Source organism: Humulus lupulus, chromosome 8 (assembly GCF_963169125.1).
Source record: "Humulus lupulus chromosome 8, drHumLupu1.1, whole genome shotgun sequence".
NCBI classification, from domain to species: domain Eukaryota; kingdom Viridiplantae; phylum Streptophyta; class Magnoliopsida; order Rosales; family Cannabaceae; genus Humulus; species Humulus lupulus.
The window spans coordinates 135,785,899-135,799,462 of record NC_084800.1 but is presented as its reverse complement, the minus strand read 5'-3'; positions in this window follow the sequence as shown (position 1 = coordinate 135,799,462).

The following is a 13,564-nucleotide window of genomic DNA, read 5'->3' as shown; positions in this document are numbered from 1 at the left end:
GACAGAGGCATGACCTTGATGTTCTTATCTGCCAAGTAGTGGTGGTATGAACCCGTACGAAGAGTGGAGGCACCACCTGAGCGTCCCCAACCATGTACCAATTCCAACACCACGACCCTCTACGTCGCTATGCCCTGCACCACTACCTTGACAATGTACCTATGTACGTTCTTGTCCTTTGGGACCACCATGTATCAGGGGCCATTAGAGCCAGGCGATAAATAGACCTCCACCACTCACACTAAGGGGTTAGAAAATTCTTGTAATGCCAGGCTATTCAAAGAGCAATATACATGTTCTCTTCCATTAAGCTTCTGCAAATTTCTCTAAATCTCCATAAGTTTTTCTAAGTTCATAAGTTCTTGGTTAAGTCTTTGAATCTCCTGACCTTAATTCGTTGGCGAGTTCTCACCGTCAACAGTTTGGCGCTGTCTGTGGGAAGAACAAGTATCAAGTCACTGTTCTTCAATCAATTCCGATAAAAAGAAATGCCAGGGCATTCAGGATGCCTACGAGAATCACTAGAAGTGGAGATCGACCTAGACAAAGATCAACTGAGGACCTTCAGGAGTAACCCTCCACCACCTGAGAATGGAGGTGCACTGGAGGAACATCCAGTCCCTGAAGAGGAAAGGGAGGCTTCATCCCCAGTTGTCCCACCTAACAAAGTTCCTCCATAACCTTCAGCTACTCCCGTGGGTGGTAAGGGTATGCACCCTCCTTCTTGACCGCCGGTTGCACCACACCCTGGCCACCGGGATCCGAGTCTCTCAACGCACAGGCTAGGCAAGAATCCCTGAATGCACTTTGTGAGTTCCAACTCAAGGACTCGCTCCTATGAGGACGAGATACGCAAGTTATGCAAAAATAATCGAAGGCTGGAAACCATACTAGAGAACAGGCAAGAGGTATTGAACGACTTTCTGCAAGGAAAGTCGAGCATGCCCCTTCCTTGGCATAAGAGGAAGGAATGTAAGAGAGGAGAAATCACCGTCCCTGTGGACGACAGGAGAACTCAACTTTCCACTAGCAACACTCCCTTGATAAAACACCATGAAGGCACTAGGCCAACGTGGTACCCCTGAGAGCAAAGGCGGAAGGACGATGTTGGTCATGGGACCGAAGCCGAAGTCACCTCTAAGGAGGCACCCCTATACCTAAGAGAAAATCCCAATGGAAGAAGGCTAAGGTAAGAACGGTTTTTGGAGATCCAGCATTTGGAAGAAAGTCGGGAAGAGGAAGGAGTACATATGCCATGGAAGCTTTTGCCTGCAGAAACCCCTTGGTGCTAACCGTCCATATAGCCAATACAAAGGTGCACCATGTCCTCGTGGATAATGGAAGTTCAGTGGAAATCTTATATCATCCCACTTTAGAGGAGATGGGTTTGGGAATAAAGAACTTGAGACCTTGTCGCACCTCCTTATATGGATTCACTGGGAACTCGATACAACCCTTAGGAACGATTGAGTTAGCTCTCACCATGTGGGAGTAACCTAGACAAACCACCATCATGTCAAACTTTGTTGCAGTAGATTGTGCTTCAGCTTTCAACACGATATTGGGGAGACCTTCCCTGAGAGAATTGAAAGCGGTGACCTCGATCTACCATTTGTATATCATATTCCCAACCCCTGGAGGAATAGAAATCATAAAGGGAGAACAAAAGAAGGCAAGCAAATGTTTTAACACCTCTCTCTGCACAACTGCCAAGCCACAGGGACAAATGGAAATGGTCATTCACAGGGAACCAAACCCACAGGGATTAGACCCTCGAGTTACTGAGGAGATCAGAATTGAAACGAATAAGAAAGAGATAGATGAGCTATGCCTAAAAAATAAAAAATTAGAGGAGATAATGCGAAAAATGCTAAAAGTGCTATACTATATAGCATAAGCAAATTATCATGTTCCTTCCACCATGAACAAAGGAGAAGAACAAGGAAACAAGGAAACCACCTTCCCCATCGACGGTGGAAAGATCCAACTTCTAGGGAGTAGTTCCCCACATCTGAAGCACCATGGAGGTTCCTTGAAACAAGTGCAGTCAAGAAGTTGGGGGCATACACATGATGTGAATACCGCCTCCTCGAGGAAGAGGCCGAAGGACAAGAGAGACATGCAATAAAGAGAAGAAGGAGTGAAAGGAAATAATGTCTTAACAAATTCTTTCATGAAGGAGAAGAAGACTCAAGCTTCATCCACCAGCGACCTTCTGAACTCGAGAAACAGGAGGAGGAAGGAGATAGGCAACACAATGAAGGACCTTAGAAACCAGATAGCAGCTGCAAGAAAGGAAGCTGGAAGCCAACAAGTTCTTGGATAAATCTCCACTTTCGGGGGAGATCTAAGTAGAACCTCTCCCATCTCACCCCAAAAGACCCGCGCATGACGTCACATGGAGGGAAGTGCCTCCGGAAACAACGCACCTTCCCTGAATGTGCAACACCCACTGGGAGCCACGTCTACGTAAAGCAAGGCAAAAATGAAAGTTTGAGAAAATATATCCAGCGCTTTAATGTAGAGGTATCCAAAGTCGGAAGGTTATCTAAGGACGAGTTGAAAATGGCCATTACCGCAGGGGTACACAAGAAGAGCAGAATATGGGGAAGTATGCACAATAGAGAAATAGAGGACTTAGGCGACTTCTATGAAGGAGCTCTAGAATGCATCCAAGCAAAGGATGAACATGACTACCTGAGGATACGTACCTGAGAGGGAATATTGGGTAAGGCTTTACTTTTAGTATGATGAATCAAAGAGGTTACCCTAGTTGGCCTCCTCGCAGAGGCAGCTATGAATTAAAAGGGTCACCTAGTTGCCCTTGTACGAAGTAGACACATTGTTGTCATGAACACCTATGTGCTCTACTCATCCTTAATGAATATGTTTCTTATTTGCGTATCATACTTCTCATTTACGCGAGCACATATCTGACTTTTGTATGCCCAATGACAATTGAAATTATCAAAGTACATGAGCAAAATGATTAAAGTGCTTGATGAGATAAATTTCACAAACCCCTTGGGGGCAGAGTATATAACGCAAAAAAAAAAAAAAAGAGGAGGTTCTATAGGGATAGCCTCACAACAAAGGCTAGACACCTCCACGAGAGGTATAGTCTCAATGAGGACATCCGCTGGTAAGCCCATAGCACTTCCTAATTCATAAGGATTAGCTACCCTTATGAATGTCAAGGGAGCCAAAAGGTTCTACAAGGACAACCTCATAATAGGCTAACAACTCCATGAGGGGTAAGGCCTCAAGGAGGATGTCCACAAATAAGCCTAGAGTGGCCACCAAGCCGTCTAGCCAAAAAGTGTCTGACAAGAGACATTTGTGAAAAGAAGTCAAAAGGCTTCATGAGGATAACCTCCTAATAAAGGCTGATACCTCCACGAGGGGTAAGGCCTCAAGGAGAGCATCCACCAATAAGCCTAGAGCAGCCTCCAAGCCGTCTAGCCAAAAAGGGTCCTAAAAGAGACCCTTGTAAAAATAGTACTATGCATAATGATGAGAAGGATGCTTCTCACACAAAATAACAAGCGCGCACAAAAATATGTAAAAGGATAGTAAGAACCCAAAGGGTTAAAATATCTTTACAAGTAGCCTAGGTGCACCAGTAGACATGTATCACACGCAGTAAAGAGGTCCCAAAGGGAACCCATTCAAAACAAATATGTGCTAATAAAAGGCCTAATCAGATAAAAGAACACAGCATTGCTCTGCCATAAAACAAGAATAAGCCATAAGGACTTGTTAAAGTTCCTCGTGAGAAGAAAATGACTTGGAGAAACCCTGCAGGAACAATAATTAAGTAGCGTTACAACCAAGTCAAAATAAGTAGATATAAACTTCCCATGCAAGGGAGCAAAAGACATGGCAGGAAAAAACTTCATGGTTTCCCATCGCGAGCATTCCATTCGGCCACCTTAGCAACAACATGGTCATCGAATGAGGAGAAATAAAAGCCAAGATTTTGTTTCCACATACCATAAAGGTGTTCTCCACCGACTTATACTCAACCTCCGCTAATTATGCCTCAAGAGAAACGATCCTCTCCCACAGTGCCTCTGCCTTGGCTTCTGCTCTCTTCCTACTCTTAGATGAAGAGGAAACCTTCACAACAACCATTTCTACCTTTAGGTTGGCCTCAGCAAGCTGCTTTTCAAGCTCCTGGATCTTAACGGTCAGTCGACATTTTTCTGCCTCGATCGAGGACAAATATCTCGCCAAAGTTATTAAGCGTTGAGCCACGAGAGAAGTTTGCAAAAGAAAAGGGGTGTACGTATAAGAGGTCGAGATATAAGAGACTTATGTATAAGGAAGCACACTCAATAAAGTATTGCAAGATACAAAATTACCCAAGTTGTGGAATGCATAAGAGCACACTCTTAAGGCTCATCCATTCGACCTCTGCGATATCCTCAGCAACACGGGTAAACCTTAGCATGTAAGGAGCCGACACGTGATTCACCCATGGTGCCTTACTCGAACCAGGGGTGCCTGGATGAGTAGGGATAGATGGCCCACTGGCTGAACAAGGTGGAGGACCTCCAGAAATGATGTAGCAAGGGGAGTAGTTGGGAGAAACATTAAACTCTTCATAAGAGGGCAAGACAAAACTCCCTGGATTGGAAAGTGTAGCTTGTGAATGGGAGGTTATGTCTAGATTCATAGTCGTAGGAGACACGTGGGCCGGCCGCTTAGACTCAGCAGAAGGCTCATCTTGAACCCAGTCTTCATCTCCGTCAAAGGAGTTTGAGCCTGTTGAAATGACCTTTTTCTTCCGCTCTATAACATGCCACAGCGAATCTGGATCGGAGATGCCAGAGAGACCATAGGCGTTGAGGTTTTCCATAGTAAAAAGGTAAGCTGCCATCTTCTCCATGACGTCAACCTTAGCCAAGTCCTCCACACAAAGAAGCTGTTTAGCAGATATTTTTTGGTGGAGGGAGGTATCCTGAACCATAATTGTCCGCCTAACAACAACATAAAAGAAAAACAAATAGATGAAAAGAGATATGACGCTTACTTTGAGAAGTGCGGAAGTGTTCACGAACCGAGGGGCAGCCTGTAACAATGAAAATGTCTCGTTTCCATGAACTAGGATTAGAGACACCACCCTCTATCAACAGAACCTGGGTGTTAGCTTTCTGCAAAAAATAAAAGCCCTTCGACTTAGGAGTCGGCATAAGGTTGTACATGAAGTGCACCTTCTTCGCCATGGGAGTGTGACCCACGCATCTTATATACGCCATGTACAGGCAGTTGAGAATTAGCCAGCTATTTAGTGCTAGCTGAAGTGGAGCAAGCCGAAAATACTTGAGTACCTCTTCAAAGAACAGATGGAGAGGAATTGTGCCTCCCGCCTTCAATATATGTTCACTAAATGCCATAAAACTAGGAGGTGGCTCATGTGCACGACACGTGGAAGTGGCCACGTAGCATTGGATCTCACCACTTATGTGGTATTTCCTTATTAGCTTCATTAATTTATTCTCCGACATATGGAAAACAAGGGAAGCCGCTTGTAGGGGACTAGAGTCTGGCTTCTCGGGTGCCACATTTTGATGACTTCTCTTTGACATATCTGCCATACCAAAAGGAAAGGGGGACATTAATACTAGGCATTTTACCTTCCATTTACATTTCTGTCGCTGTCTGCCAGCAGGAGTTTTCCACCTAAGTGTTGGAGGTGGAAGCGTTATAAATGGATACTCTACAGACAATGGTTGAAGGGATCTAGAGGTGGCTTCAAAATCACTATAGAAAGCTTCACCATAAAGAGGGGAGCCAGGGGATGAAGGTTCTCTTCCATAAACGTCAGCTCTATTTGTAAGTCTAAGAGACTCGATCTAAGGCTAGCAATGTAGCCGTCAAGATTCCTAGAAGAAGCAGCCCCCACACCCCTCGAAACATAGTCTATCTCACTCTCAACAACTGTAACGCCCTGGATAGCCAAGACCGCTACACTGTGTACTTATAAACGTGAAAGACTTGCTAATCAAGTCATTAATTTAAAAACATGTATGAGCTAGGGTTAAAAAGATTTTGGTCTTAAAAGTTTCATTTTTGTTTAATTAAACTGATATGTACACGGGATTCCAAAAGAAACAGAATTAAAAGTTGGTTTACAGACTTCCAAAAGTACATAAACAATTATTAGCCATACTAAGGCAAAATAGACAATCTTTTGGTCTCGTGTCCATGCCTAAACCTCAACCGTGGCGGCTGAGCTGCTGGCCATGTACATTCTGCTCACAAAGCTCTCCAAATCAAGACTGATCAAGTTTGCCCTTGCCTTTACCTGCACCACGTAGCACCCGTGAGCCAAGGCCCAGCAAGAAAACATGTGCAACACAAACAATTATAACAGATAGTAAATTCACTAAGTACGAACTCTCATCAAATAATCCACATTAATCATTCAGCATATATTCAGAATCATGGATGCAATCAAACACTTATAACATTCTTATAACTTTATAATCAGGGCTGAAAACTTAGGCCGCATCCTCTGTATACCCCACTAACTCTGGCCCGCTTAAACCGAGCTCAGTGCATAATAAGCTGTCCTCGGCTACCAGTGGCCAAGTCGCGCCCTGTGCGCTAGTGTAACCCTTGGCACCCTTAGGTCGTTGGTTCACTAATTAGCTTGCATGGCATAACACCATCTTTTCAGGCATACACAATAGGGAACCCTTAGTCCCATTACATATATTCAACCAGGTGCAGTTTTCTTACTTTTGATCTTTATGGTTATTGATTACGAGCAACGCTCCTCAAGCACGATTCGTTCCCGAGCTTAAGCTTTTATCACCTAGTCACAACCAAGGTATTGGGTTTCATTAATGTCCAAATATAGGTTTTCGGGTACAAAAATAGCTTCTGGGAAATCAAATCCCACCAAGCACGGTGGTGAAATTGATCTCGAGCACTCTAGGCTCGATTCCCAACCTTAGAAACCCTAAACGTTCAAGTGCGCAACTAAGGGCTGCGGCCCTTGAAGCTTAGCTGCGGCCCTGGCCTCAAAACAGAACCAAGGGCATCCCTAGACAAGGACACGCGCCGCGGCCCTTGCCTTGGGTGCCGCGACGCTCACCCCTGGCCGAGCCTCCTTGGCTCATCTTCAACCTAGGGCCGCATCGCTCTAGAACAGAGTCGTGTCCCTTCCCTTTGAGCCCAAAAAACCCACCATTTCCAACATCTAAACCTCATCCAAAGCCACCCCAAGGCTTCCCATTCCAACACCCAACAATCCCAACACTTTCAAAACAAGTTAAGCCACACAATTCAACAGAAAAACTCAGCTTAAACTCATAGAAGTCATGCTTTTAATTCCTGCAACTTAAGAGAATAAACACTCAAAACCAACCAGTCATAGCTTAGATTTAAACCTCTAATTTATAAATTAAAGCTTACTTCTTCAATGCAATCCTTTCCCTAATCAAAACCCAGCTAATTTCCAAAGCTTTCCATATCAAATTCCACCTTAAACATCAAAATTGAAATCACCTCAATACCCAGCTAAAAACTCAGAATTGAAACTTCAAAAACATAGTTTGATCCTTACCTTAGCCTTGATTAAATATCTCCTGGATAATCTCTAAGCTTAGCTTCAAATCCCCACTGAATTCCCAGCAGATTCCCAGCTTAAAATCCCACAAATTCCTTGTGTTTTCCTTTGTGGTTTTCCTTGGGAGAGAGAGAGAAAGGAAAGGCTAAATAAAGGGTCGGTTTAATTTTCTGTCTACTGTTTTCTAAAGCCTCAGTCCAAACTTATCCCATTAAGTCAATCCCGGGGCTCGGGGTGCCGGAAACGTCCCCGAGGGCAAAACGGTAAAATTCCCCAATATTCCTGCCTAGACTTCCTAACCTCAAATATATCTCCATATATATATTTTCATAACCCGATAATCCAACTTGCTAACCGATATCTAAAATACCCCTGACTTGTCCAAAGTCATCTGTTAAGTCCCGTTGTGACTTTTCCCCGCTATCCAGCCCTAGGATCGCCCCGAGTTGTGCTCTGCAACCCTACCCACATAATAATGTGGTTCTCACATATATCACACATATATATATATCATATTATCATCAATTATCGTATAAACATTATTAATCATATAATTACGCATTTAAATCAATAAAATCATGCAAACCATATTTAACCCAATTATGCCTTCCGGCACACTAATCAAGGCCCTTAAGCCTCATTAGTGAATTTGGGGTCGTTACAACAACCCAATTTTTTTTCCTAAGGGAAGTTAATCACTCCAAGTGATACATATGGTCCTTCCTTAAGAACTCGTGCACGTGGTGTGGATTATCTATAAGTGGCTCCAAATTTGACGAAGATAGCTCTAAGGGTTCAACACCAGGAGATACGCTAGACGATCCGTCAAAATCCATGGGATGATGTCTCATGAAGAGCACGGGTGAAAATGTGTCTACAGTGTATGAGGTGCTACAAGATACAAAAGAGTGAGTTTAAAACCCCTAGACACTTATGCATAAAAGGAAGGTCAATTAAAGGGGCACAATAGTGTGTGTGTAAGGTGAACATACTAATGGGCGCAAGCATAGGGCTCCACGTGAAGGGGTACTGGGCTAAAAAAACATCTCTTGAATGGTGACTTAAACCCCCCAAGCATGAAAATGTTAAAGGAGTGGCCATGGGAATACCTCGAATGGGTAAGGGACAGTTATCGAGGGCTTGTAGTCACTAGGGATACTCACCACCACCTCTGCCTCAACTCCTCGCACCAAACAACGTCAAGCACCACCGGTACCTTTATGACTCGCACCACACACCTACAAGAAGAAAGGGGTAGAAAGAGACAATTTTTAGTACCCAAGTAAACATGAGAATACCTATATACAAAAAAGGGGCAAAAAACAAAGTGCTCTTGTGAGTGATAGAACCATCTACCCCTTGGAATTTTGAAGACTAAGGCACCACCAAGCTAAGAGAAATGAGTGTAGAAATTTTCATCAAGAAGAAGACCTATATATAGAAGGCTCAAAATCATCATACCAATTGAATCCAATATTTGATCCATGGTCAAGAAAGAAGTCAAACACTTGCATTGGGATCTGCAATGCCAAATGATAGGCTCACATTCAATCTCAAGGGATCATGAGGATCACCACTTCCAAAGTGTGTTTCTACATACCACCAAAGCAAAGAAACACACTAAAACCACCTATGATTTGAAGACACCATACTGAAGAGTCCATCAGAGCGCCTAAAGGCCATCTCATAGATTGGGGGGCAAGTGTGGATGCTAAAAATTCCACACTAGTGAAAGACTCAAATCTCGTGTCTAAGGTCCCTTGAAGGGCCAATACGCACATGTGCCTACACCCCTACATGCCTATCGAGAAGCCTCACTAGGTAAAGCCCCGCAAGCCACATGGTGCCTCATCTCACCTAGTTTCAATGCCTCACGAGACCCTCATCTCATGCCTCCGCACCAAGCAGTCGCACCTCGCAAGACCCTCGTCTCGCACCTCACGCGCCAAACAGCTGCACCCTCACAAGACCCTCGTCTCGCGCCTTGCGCACATAGCAGCTGCACACCCACGAGACCCTCATCCCGTGCCTTGCACGCCAAGAAGCTGTACCTCCATGAGACCCTTGTCTCATGTGTCGCGTGCCAAGTAGCTGCACCCTCACTTCGCGCCTTGCGCGCTAAGCAACTACACGGAGCCTCACGCCACACAGCCTCACAATGCCTTGCTTTACATGGTAGGTGTCACCAGCAGAGTAATTATATGGGCAGAGGAGGAGTATTAAAAATGTTATAGGAATGACCATCCACGTACGAAGCAGACATACAAGTACTGGATGTACGACCCTGAGGAGGATAGAGGCATGAACCTGATGTCCGTATCCGCCAAGTAGTGGTGGTACGAACCCATACGAAGAGTGAAGGCACCACCTGAGCACCACTAACCATGTACCAGTGTCGATGTCACGACCCTCTGCGTCGCTACGTCCTGCACCACTATCGTGACAATGTACCTATGTACGTTCTTGTCCCCTGGGACCACCATGTGTTAGGGGCCATTAGAGTCAGGCTATAAATAGACTTCCATCCCTCACATTAAAGGGTTGGAAAATTCTTGTAATGCCTGACTATTCAAAGAGCAATATACATGTTCTATTCCATTACTCTTATGCAACTTTTCTCTAAATCTCCATAATTTTTTCTAAGTTCATAAGTTCCTAGTTAAGTCTTTGAATCTTTTGACCTTAATTCGTTGACGAGTTCTCACTGTCAACAATATATTTATGCCATACATTATATTAAACATCTTTTATTTATTTTTATAATATTGTTTATTTATTTAAAATTTATATGATAATTAAAAAATATACAATAAAAATAAATACATGTTTGAGTAAATGGAATTATTATTTTATGAGAAATTAGAAAATGTGAATGTTTGGAATTATTGGGCAACTTGTAACACGTGTGCATGGCCCACACACACGTGGGGGTAAATGTGTTGGTCATGAGTATTTTTATGTGATTTTAAGAAACGATGTTTGATTATGATTGTAGGCTCATTGTGAAAATTTTCTCATTTTTTCTTTGCTCGGACCTGAGGTAAAGAAGTTAGATAGAATTTCTATGTTTATGCTATGAAATGGTGAGACTAGTATGTTACAAGGAATATTGTGCTTTGTGAAATGGAAAATGGAATTCTATCTTGAAATGATCTGACAAGTACGATTGAAACATGTGTTTCTTTTGTCTTGATGTGATTGGATTACATGTGTTGCATGATGAATGAGAGAGAAGGTTGCTAGAGTGTTGAACACAACACAAGAAGGGAGTTACTAAGGATATGACGTAACTCAAAGGGTGGACGCGCCGAGGTTATTCAAGGACTTGAGATCCTGTTTACCTCATAAAGGAGGTTTTACCAGCCAAACTATACTGGTTACCTCAAGATGTGACATGGACAACAGAGGTGCCATGGTCACAAAGAATATGCTAATGTTCAATGAATGTTATGTATGAGTGTGTTTCATTTTAATTATGGGATTTGAGTATGATGATGTTATGAATTTCGCTGTTATGTTATACATGTCTTTCTTGTCTTAACTTTGATTTTGTTATACTTCCTTACTGGGCTTTTAGCTCACCCCCTTTACTTTCCCCCTTTCAGGTAATAAATAGGATTTCTCTCTCGCATGTGTTGTGATGTGGGGAGTTCTGACGTCTGAGTATGTTAGGTGTGGGGGTTTTCTATGAACGGATAAACAATCAACATAAGCACCGAATTTTTTTTAAGAACTATGTTATGGACCTTAAATTTTCAAACTTAACAGTGGGACTTAAATTTTTATTTTCTTTAAACATTGCATATGAACACGTTATTTTTATTTTAAACTATTGGGCCCAACTTGCATGTTTTATTAAGGCCCCACTGAATTTATCTTTTAAGTGGTATTTTCCTAAGTATCTATGAGATATGTGACGTTTGTACAAAGTAATAGAATATGGCATTTTACAAAGGGATTCTCTCAACATTGTAAATAACTCTTTGGAATAATCAAGCATTTTGGTGTATTTCTAGCCAAGTGCTCTAGCAGATAGAAATAGAGTTGTCTTACAAATGAGCAATAGGCTCCCACTTTTAGAGTTTTGAGACAACATTTGAATTTCAAATTCCACCAACCCCCATGGCTGTTACCAATGTTTATGGAATTAAAAATGAGTTTTTAGAACCGTTCAAAGTGGAAAAAGAAGTGACAAATTTGCTGCACACGTCTCTGGTCGCGGCCACCAGCATTACTGGCCATAGCCGTGTGCTTTTGTCCACCAAGCCGCGGCGACATGCGAATTTCAGCATGTAACTTTTGTGCATTTTTCCAAATTGCTCTATACTCTTGCCACGTAACTTTGTAACTTCCAAACACATTGTGAGTGTTAAAATCATGTCTCCAACAACCATATCACTAATGACTTTGATCAATTCAAATAAAAAATGTGTAACATAAAATCTACACATAATTGAGTGGTATTTGGGAGTTACCAATTTGTAACTAATTTTTAATTCCAAAATATGTTCCATTTTGGGCACACACATGGGTCTAATTTTGTAACTCTCAATTATATGCTACATGGTGTGACAAATCACATTTTGTCATATTATTTAATCTAATATTATATTATATGAAATAATATAACACTTTAAAATTTAAACTACTAGTCTTTAATATTTAAACAACAAAGCTTAAAATTTCAACCACTTCTTTATAAAATTTAAAGCACAACTCTTTGAAATTTAAAGCACAACTCCTTAAAATTTAAACAACGAGGCTTGAATATAAACTATGATTCTTTAAAATTTAAACAACAAGGCTTAAAAGTTAAACAACTAGGCTTAAAATCTAAATTATGATCATTTCAAATCTAAACCACGACTCTTTAAAATTTAAACCACTAGTCTTTAAAATTTGAATCATGACTCTTTAAAATTTAAACCACAAGGCTTAAAATTTAAACCACGACTTCTTAAAATTTAAACCACATGCTTTAAAGGTAAACCACTAGGCTTAAAATCTAAACCACAATCGTATAACATATAAACCATGATCTTTTAAAATCTAAACCACGACTCTTTAAAATTTAAATCATTTGTATTTAAAATTTAAACCACAAGACTTAAAATATAAACCACAACTCTTTAAAATTTAAACTACAAGACTTAAAATTTAAGCTACGACTCTTTAAAATTTAAACCAAAAGGCTTAAAATTTAAACCACGACTCTTTAAATTTTAAACCATGAAGTTTAAAAGTTAAACACGAGATTAAAATCTAAATCACGACCATATAAAATGCAAACCATGGTCCTTTAAAATCTAAAGCACGGCTCCTTAAAATTTAAATCACAAGGCTTTAAAATTTAAACTACAAGGCTTAAAATTTAAACCATGACTCTTTAAAATTTAAACCAAAAGGCTTAAAAGTTATACTACTAGGCTTCATAAAATAAAATGTATAGATTTTTAGCGATTAATTTAACTATGTATTTTTTGTGTTTATTTGTTATTAAATATTATTCAAAGCTATTAACTAACAATAAAAAGAGTTGGATTTGATAGTTGTGTTACTTCTTATGTGTAAAGAAATGGTATAATGAGACATTCATTATAAATTTGGGTATAGAAGTATTTGATAAATCTACAAAATAGATTTATTTTACCACATTTTTATGCTAATTGTTGCTTAGTCTTTTGAGTTTTTATGTAATTTATTAAGTTTTTAAGTAATTTTTAATTTATTAGTCTTATTGTAATTTTATAGTTCTTATTAAGTTTTTAAGTCTTTTGAGTTCTTATTTGATAAATCTACAAAATAGATATTTTATTGTAATATGTTGTAGTTTAATTATTCGAATTAGTGTTGTGTGATCAGTGGTAAAAAATGCACATATATTAATCTTAAATATCAAATTAAATTGAGTCTTAACTAATAATTTCAAGAAATTAATTGAATAAATTTTACAATTGAAAATATTTAGTTTAGATTTATTTTTGC